Genomic DNA, 9,627 nt, shown 5'->3' on the forward strand with positions numbered 1-9,627 from the left:
CAGGAATGCTACACCCAAATCATCCCTGAGCAATGCGTATCCAACCTGTGCCTGAAAATCTCCAATGAAGGAGATTGTACAGTTTCCCCAGGCAGTCTATTCCATTGCCTTACTGTTCTGACAGTAAAGAAGGTTCTCCTGATACCAAATCTATACCACCTTTCCTGCAACGTAAAGCCACTGCATGCTGTCCTGTTGGATTCTTCTCCCTCTCCTTTATGGCAGTCTCTCAAATATTTGAAGACTTCTATCATGCTCCCCCTCATTGCTCTCCTTTCTGCATACTAAGTTGGGGAAGTCACTTAAACCAAACCTTTCACAGGCGGCCACAATCTGCGCACCCCTCAATCTGAGACCCAGGGCTAAGCTGGAAAAGTGCCGAGTATTCGCAGCTACAACTGAAGTCACGGGACTATCTGCAGCGCTCCATAAGATGAAGCACTTTGCAAAATCAGATCTTGGATGTCTGCTCTTGGGGATCCAGGGTTAGCAGAGACTTTTTACCTTCATGTCTCCACTAGCCATTTTGGAGGCAAATCATCTTCACGTCCCGCATGCATTCAAACGGGGAATGGATGATGGAGCCCATGGTCATCAGCTATGGAACTTGCACTTGTAATAGCACGGTGCCAGTGGAAGTGCATGTGTATGCCTGTTGGATATCAGAGTGGCTGTAGTAATGGCAGTGCTCTGGTGGCATAGTGACAACTTATTCTGCATGCAGAACTACTTGGCCCTTTCTCTCTCTCTCTCTCTCCTTCATAATTAGCATTTCAATCAGAAGGTCAAAGGGTGCTGGGGCTGCAGAGGTTACTCAGGAAAATCAGAGGCCAAAGAGATGCCTTGCATTCTACCCAGAGTTGTGATGAGTGTATTAATAAAAGAACCCGATCAAAAAGTAAGAGCGTTAAGTTATTAATTCTGCAGATTCTTCATGTTTTAGAGATTTTTTTCTTAGTGCTCAGAGGGGAACGTGCAACTCTGAATCCTAATGATGTCGGAAAGGTCCATGAAACAACCCACTGCTGCTTTTAGGACCTGGCATGTCCTATGAATAGGTCACCAGGATACTTGCTAAGGGGTACGATACCAGATGCAGATCCTCCAGCATGAAAATCCAGCTCCCTCGTTTGCAAATAGAAACAGCTGTCATCATCACGCTCCCTTCTAAGACCCAAGAGTTAAATTTACTGGAAGGTTGGCAGGAAATATCTGAAAGAAGCATAGGAGTTTTTGGTTTTAAGTGAGAAGCTAGTGACAGCTTGGTATCAGACTGCTGGATATATGGAACATTTTACACACTAATAGTGGATTTTCAAAACTATGCTATTTTAAACTTAATTGCAAAGGCCGCATTTTTCTCATGGGATCTACCCAAGCCATACAACATACTTGATTTTACTGTGCTATCGGCTGTCTACTAAATAAGGCATCCGGTTCAATAATCCCTCACTTTCCAACACTATTTTAATCGGAGCCGTAGTGGTCTGGAGCAAATCCTCGTTCTATAGTTTTAGCAACTTCAGCAGACCTGACTGACCTATGCCACCTATATATCTACTTCATTTCATTCCAAACGTTAGATTTTGTCCATGGCCAACATCCTGCTTCCCATAAAAGCTTTACAAAGCATGTTTTAATCCTGAACATTTCACTTAAAAAAAAAAAAAAGGCCATGTTGGCATACATCAATGTTTATGCCATGCATTCCTGGTCAACAAGTATCTGGGAACAGCAGACTCCCAGAGTAACGTGACACAAGAAACTTTGTCCCTCTGCCATGGAAAGAGCTGTGGAATTATTAAACATCATTTTAAAAGACATAATTTTTAGGCAAAACTTCAAGGAAATATAAATGTGAGTCATAAAAGACATCCCTGGCAAAACACAGGGATAGGAGAGGTAGAAGTGATTTGCTTTCTATAAGTACGGAGAACATGCTGAAATCGGGACACTGAAGTAGGAAGATTTACAGAGGTCATACACTTGCTGTTACTTGGTAACTAGTAGCTCGTTACACCAGTATCACCATTCTGATTTTCTGCATAAACAATCCTTCGTAATAAGTAATAATTAGCAACAAAGCAACACGTGCTCTGGATGTCTAAGTCATGACATCTCCCTACTGTTCACTTTTGGGGCTTCAATATTTGTCTAGTGGCCTCCTCCTGGACACAGCACTGCAGCAAAATCAAGATATTTATAACCTACTTCCACTGTTTTAAATTAACATTTTTTTTTTTTTTGCTCGCTCCTGTTTCTCTCGATCTAGGAGTAATTCTGCTACCCATCCATCCCTAGAATGAGAGACCGTCATCTAAGCGTGATGTCTGACTTCTTTAGAAGGGAAAAGCATACAGGGAAATGCATAACTTGAGTAGATCTTGTGTGGATCACTTCAGTGGATCAACATCCATTTATACAAGCTGAATAATCCTGTTTTCAAACAAACCCAATACCATTTAAATGGTAAAGACCATTTAAAGAAAAAGACCACCAAAAGAAACACATAGCTATGAAAAATTCAGAATATACTTAAGCAGAACTATTCCCAAGAGGAGTGTCTCAGAGTCTGCCAAGAGGACTTCAACTGATCCTTAAGTAATGAGTCAATAAAAAAAAATTGATATTCATGCTATCTCCAAGGACATATAAATGACATCAGCACTAAGACTGTTTTATAGTTATATTTATTGACGAACAAGAACATGGCTGAGGAACAAACAATACTGTAAGCCGGGATAAGTGTCTAAATGGCCTGCTCCCATGGGGGTGAAAGAAGTTATTTTGGTTGACAAGTTATATTTACAGTAACCAAAACTAGTTGCACTATATCCTTTCCCTGGTGTATGTGTAGCAGATGCACGGATGAAGACACTGAGCATTGTAGAAGAATTATCTGGGGCATCTCGGGCTCATTATCTAAGGCAGATCTGCTCACCTACCAGAGTGACTGTTCTGCATGAGTATATGATTTGTAACAGAATATATTCACTGTAGGGGATTTGGGGTAAGCAAACATCTAATTCATTCCTCCATTTTGGCAGCCCATCTTACCACTCCTAAATAATTAAAAGGTTTATTAAAAAGGTTTTAAAGTCATTCAGTGGGATGAAATGTTTGTGTGTTGAGGCAGGGTTGGAGAAAGATGCATCACAGTTGGGAGTAGACACATACTACGCAGGGGTTCCTGGATTACCAAAAATTTCTGCTAACATTTTAAGGGGTTTTGATGATTTGTAGTCTTCCTTCTGAGAATACGTGCAACCTCACACTTTGGTTTAGTCCCAAGTAAATTGAAACTATTTCTGAAGCATCATTAAGACATTGGCAATGCATCACTTGGAGTTTAAATATTGTTGTAACACCATTGGACTCTGGGTTTGCTGGAAACTCAAGGAAAGAATCTGGACTAAAAAATATCACTGTCTAGTCTGCAGATAGCCATGGTGCCCATATGTTAATCCCACCTGCCCCTCTTCTCCCTCAAACCACAGGGCAGGGAGGGCACATTCCCGAATAGGAATGATGAAGGTCAGGGAGGAAGACCATGATGCTCAGCCCTTGATGAAAAAATAGTCCCTACAAGACTAATACCTCTTTTAGTCTATGCAGGCAAGAACGGCTCTATGATTGGGCTTTAGGCTTCTCCTTGTAGCTGGAGAAAGCCTCGTTCTCCAACTTCCATGCCACTGCACTGTATTCAAAGAAGTTTGCCCTATTTTATTCCAACCATGCAGCTAGTCCATTCAAAGATTTAATCCCCCCCAAAATCCTTGTCTCTAGCACACTGAACCATCATGGGTACAACATCACTCTCTAACACCACCAGTAAGTCTGAACTCTTTCTGAGGGGTGTTGAATGTTTCTAAAACTCGCACCTCATTTTTAGTTGAGAGAATCCAAACTAAGATTTTCCCTTGATGCTAAGATCACACTAAACTGTGCATTAGAAGAACTCAAATGTAAGAAACCTTCAGAATCCAATTCTGCTTCAAGAGCTGATTTTTGCAAAACTTGCTGCTATTATAGCAAATGCAAAAACACCTAAAATCATTGCATTCTTAGAGGCTGGATTTCTGGTTAAAAGCCATCTGTAGCATTCATTGGTGCAAGCTTTATTTTTCTTTTAATCACACATTTCAAGAGCATTTTCTTAAAAAAAAACAACAACCCCCCCCCAGCTCCTGGAGTCATAGATTCACAGACTGTAATGCTGAAAGCGATTTCAGAAGATCATCGGGTCCAGCCCCCTGCACCAGGCAGGAAGGACAGCTGGGGTCAGGTGACCCCAGCAAGGTGACTGTCCAGAGTCATGTGATACTGAAAGAATCTCAGCTTTTGTTTAAAGGAAGTTTTTCAGCTCTCATGATTGTGAAACCTAAAAAACCGTGACTCCTAAGGTCTACAAAAGAAAAATCAAAGCATAAGAAGACGTTTTGAAAAAAATCTCTCATGATTTAAAGCCAAAATTATATGTATTGCATGCTTGGGGTTGACTACAGGTTTAAAAAAAGACAAATCATGATTGACACACAGAATCAATTGAAACTCTGCTTTGGCTCACCTGTGCATGGAAAGCAAAGTGAAAGTCAGTAGTTGCAAACTCGAGGGGAAATATTTCCATAACCCCAAAGGTCTGTGTTTTGCCGTAGCTAGTAATATCCAATAATGAAGTGAAGGGGCTGTTTGCCCTTTGTGGCAATTGAGAAGCAGCTGCTTACAGGAACCAAAGTTTAGTTCAGTAAGAATGAGGAATGCATTTAATTCTCACTGATGACTGAAAACTGCATGGACACGTACTTGCATCTACATGCATGCCCATTCGTATTTCTTATGTAGCTTCTGTTTTAACAACAAACTACTAAAGATGAGCTATTCAACCAGGCAGGATTTTAATAATCATCAGGGCAGGAGATAGATGAATACCATAAAACTAGCCTTAATTATCCCCTTATGTACTATCATACCAATAGCAAGCCTGCATCCATCTCTACAGGGACGCAGGGTAAAGTCTGGAGCTGATGTGACCATTTGGCGACGGAGGCAGCGACTCCAGTGGTTATTAGGGGTGGGGATGAGGAGTCAACCATCCTGGAAGTAAACCCAGGTCCCAGTGAAATCAGTTCTACTCCGATCATATTCTGGTTCATGCAGCTGGTTTTGGATGCATCCTTGCCCATCTTGCTGTGCTTCAGTTTCCCTGCGGGAACAATAGCAGAACAATCCTGATCTGCTTCAGTAAACTGCAATTAGTTAACAGCCTATAAAGGGCCTTGGTTAAGCTTGCACAGGAATTCATGGGCAGAGCTGGAACGAGGCCTGGTGAAAACTGCCCCTCTAAGCTACAACAACCTCTGTGTGGCCCATGCTTTTGGTCCTACTGTGATGATGCCTAGCAGGAGCCATGATATGGCAAATCTAGGTAACCTGAACCCTCTTTTTTCCCCGCTAGCTGCAAACTTCATGCCCCAACAAGGATGCACAATCCTCTGCAGAGTTTCCCAGGCCAAATCAGTGGAGCCCCCTCAGTTCTGTTGTTCCCTTTTGTCAAAGGAACAGCTCCAGCAATGGCCGGTAGGACATGGGCACACAAAAGCACAAAAGCAAAATAGCTCAGGTATCTCCGGGACATATGCATTGCATACCCACAGCAGTGTGCAATGCCGCACAGGCAGCTCCTGATTGAATTTTGCACTTTGGCATCCGAAAGCTGCTGAAAAGTTGTGCTTCCCAAGCTTTACTCCTATCTGCAGTTTGAAAATAATGAGCCAAAGGATTTATGGCAGGGTGGATAGGAAATTGCATTACTCTATTTGTTGCTATGGAAACACATGATGCGACTGGCTAACCCCATGCACTAAGATATTGAATGAACATGTTAAAACCATATTTGAAAATTAAAACTGAATGTTGGTTTTACCTGCAACACAGTTATGTAAACCCAGAGAAGGAGACACGAGGTGAGGTTTGGGAAGCAGGTTTCCCTAGCATCTCAGCATGGGCAGCGTGTGCTTTGGGGAATAATTTTCCATTGCACTAGTCAGCGTGCAAGGCACCTGCATATCCCCTGCCTCCGGCCTGCTCTGTGAAGCCACGTAGCCATTTCATTTGGTGGGTGGGTGATATTTTACAGATATAGCACTGCAATCCCTACTACAAACATGATTTTAGCACTGTAAAGGTGCTGTTTCTCAGTAGAACATATTCCTTTACCCATATGGAAATAGCTATACCAATAGATCATATCTTTAAGCTGATATCACTGCATTCATAACCAATGGCACAATTTAAACTGGGCCAGTAGAATACATGTACATACAAGCATTAATGGTGCTGTTATCATGAATAAGCATGTTTGATTAGATGAGTGGAGAAGCCTGTATCTATGAATTGTGGACACTGGATCCAAGTGACCTGTACTATGGCTTCAATTTAATTGCAGGGCAAAGCTAGATTTGTTCTGAAAGCACATGCAATTCCTGGCAGTGTGGGTTACCCCACATTCACCTACTCACATTTAGCAATGAAAAAGAACAGTCTGCTGAAACAAAGGCAGCCTGAATGATTTTGGCTACTAACCCCTGTATTTATTCTTTTAAAGATCAGCATGGTTTCAAGGCCTGGAGCAGATTCAAAGCACTTTTTGTTGTGACATGCTTTCTAATAAGTTATATTATCTCTCCTCCTATCTCACTGGATAGCGGCTGGATCTCGTTCACAAATAGAGGTTAGCAGTGGAAGAAAAGCAGTGTTCCCATCTTAAGACAGGACGAAAAGGGAACTTTCTTCAGTCTTTGACAAAACAACAATCATAAATCAATTTGTTAACTGGAACAGGACTTTTCAATTCAAAAGTTTACCGTTTTCCTAGAGTCACACGAAAAAAAGAGAGAGGCATTTAGAACGGGAGCTTTGTATTTTGAAAATGTCAAAAGGAAACAGCTTCATAGCTGTGCTCCAGATATTTTTATGGAGGAATCAAATTCATCACAAAACAATCCCTTTCCTATGAAAGGGGCCTACTTGGGTGAATTAACATTTTCTAATAAGGAAAAAGTTTCACTGAAAAAAAAAGTCCTAGTCAATTCCAAAAGAAACCCAGGAGAGATGAATAAAATGGTATTAATATAGGTACAGCTACAGAGGCGTAATGAAAAGCTTCCCTAAATGTCTTTGTTCTGCCTGATCTTCATCTGAAACACTTTATGTCTTTGGACTCCACCAAGCGTGCAGCCTGCTTGGGGAGAAGGCCACAATAGCTCTCCCTAACTGTAAAGCACTGAGCTCACTGACTACACAAGTCTAATGTAGGCCATGGAGATCATATTTGCAGTAGCAGGTCTCTTACATATACAATAGGATACCCCTGGATTAAAGCCCTCCTGAACGCATCTAGATACAAGGTATGTGACTTGGCTCATTGCCTTGCCTGGAAATAAAAAAAACCCCATAGGTACAGCCCTGTAAGCTGGTGTGATAGGTTTCAGAGAGCTAGAGGAAAAGAGCCAGAGCTTAAGAGGCATGAAAAGGCCAATAGAGGAGAGGAGAGGAGAGGAGAGGAGAGGAGAGAGGCAAAGCCCAGCCCAGCCCAACCCAGCCTGTTCTTGGTGGGAAAGCCTTGTGTGCCAGGTTTATAGGGCTATACTTAGCCCCAATTATTTCCACCTGCATGAGGCTGGTTTCTCAGAGATTTGCTCATGAACTAATCTTGGCCAGAACTGGGGAATCCTTCTTGACCCTATTTGCAATCCAGAAGAACATCATGTATTTTTAGAGAGAGAATTAAAAGCTTGTCCTGCCTTTATTTTGTTCCTAATAATACCTTAGACTCGGGATTCACAGACTGCTCCATTAATGCAACGCACATCCAAACTCCCCACCCCTCCAGCTGTAGCCCATGCCTCATACAAAGATATGGAAAGGACCCAGGTAACACCTGTTGCCAGGTCACCACCTTGTTTTCAGTCATTAAAATGGCAGGAGTTGAGAAGCCTAATTTACTTCTCCTCTCTAATGCTGCTTCCCTATTTTTGGGTTGGCACTCCATCTGGACAGAGAAATTCCACTTGTTAATTAAAAAAAAATAAGTCCCAATCCCTATGTTAATTCACAGCACATTTAAAAAGAAAACAGATGGAAACACAGAAAACAAAATTTGCTACCCTTGGGAAACCAGTCCAGAGTTTCTAGAATGAGTTAATTGCAAACAGCCAATTAATATATATATATAATTTGAAATGAGTTGAGAAAATCTCTCTGCAGGATTACTTTGGGATCACAGAGATGAGCCAACTTTCAGTGACTGAGTGAAGCATTATGTAAGCCTAAGAGTGTAACAGGGGAAAACATAGGGTGGCTTTTCCTGTCTTCTCAACCAATTTATGTCACTGTGCCATTAATTTCAATGAAGTAACTGCTGACTTGCCTTGTTCTCCCTGGGAGGAGAACAGAGCCTATAGACCGGAGAGGTGATCAATGGTAAGACAGCAATTGCAATGCAGAAATGCATGTGCATCAAAGTGCCATGTATTCTGAGTTTATAGCTTGCCAGAATGTCTCATTTTTGTGAAAAGCTCTAAAAAAAAAAATAAATCTCCTTAATTGTTGTGTATTTCAACTTATTTATAATATACCAATGGAGCCCGCACTGTCTTACTTTTCCTCTCTCCCAAGTTTGCATCAAACAGGAGATAATAAAATCCAGACTTTGCTTCATATCGCCTACAGAAAAATTGTGACCTGTATGTATTAGCGGCTGTCAGGTGACATATTTTATACCTTGTTAGTGTCAAAGCAGTTATTGCTTTTTTCGCTCCGTGAATAGATCGTGCCTTAGAATCCACCTCTTTTATAACCTTGGCCAATTTAGCACAGCAACCCTTGCAGTAACGTTAATATGGTATTTCTTCCCACAAGCCACCTTAAATGTTTGCTTATTACAAGGATTTCGGATGAGGAAGCTTGCTCGCCTGTTACTCAGTTTGGAGTACGGCCATCGCCGTGGTCTTGGGGACTGTGCAATAACTCTGGTACTTCCTGAAGGAGTTACAGAGTAGGGGATTAAATCACAACTGCTGTAACTCCAAGCTGGGGCAGAGATGCTTGTGCGGCTTTGGGCTGAAAAGGTCTTCCAGGAACAGTCAACACCTTGCAGGATGTTCTGTTCCTAAACCACCCCAGGCTAATGCTTACCCAGCCTCTTCTTGAAACCCTCTGATGAAGGAGATGCTTGACCTTCTTCCACTGTGTTGCAGAGCACTGAGGTGCCCTGCTCTTAGAGGGCAGAAACTGCCAAGGAAAAGCTCTGGCAGTGCATAGGGAGCCCTAGCAGGGAAAAAGAGCCCCCCAGGGGGTTGCCAGGGCAACTAGAGGCAGCGAATGACCCACACCTGACGGCGGTTAGCTGCCTGTAGGAGGCAAGGCCTGGCTCCTATAAAGCCCAGGGCTGAGGCCAGCAGCAGGCGAGGCAGGAGCTCCCTCAGTTGAGATATGGGTAGAAGCCTGATTGCAAGTACAGCTCATGATAGCGCTGGAGGCTTGGGCAATGATGCTAAGTTATAGCCAGGTGGCTTATAGTTATGTTGTAGCCTAGGGGCTTGTGGTTTGGTTTTGTTGTTGATGTTA

At 42.4% G+C, this 9,627-nt stretch overlaps 1 long non-coding RNA gene across 1 annotated transcript in view; it reads right to left on the reverse strand.

Moving 5' to 3' along the window:
- The window catches only part of LOC102372144, a 13,140-nt gene extending 3,860 nt beyond the window's left edge, over positions 1 to 9,280 (reverse strand). Inside the window, exons 1-2 of the long non-coding RNA XR_323712.1 lie at positions 9,196 to 9,280; positions 4,971 to 5,203 (exon numbers count right to left, since the gene is read on the reverse strand). This is a non-coding gene — a long non-coding RNA (uncharacterized LOC102372144). The remainder of the gene's footprint in view (positions 1 to 4,970; positions 5,204 to 9,195) is intronic.
- Positions 9,281 to 9,627: the final 347 nt, after the last annotated feature.

Source organism: Alligator sinensis, unplaced genomic scaffold (assembly GCF_000455745.1).
Source record: "Alligator sinensis unplaced genomic scaffold, ASM45574v1 scaffold559_2, whole genome shotgun sequence".
Taxonomy (NCBI): Eukaryota; Metazoa; Chordata; order Crocodylia; family Alligatoridae; genus Alligator; species Alligator sinensis.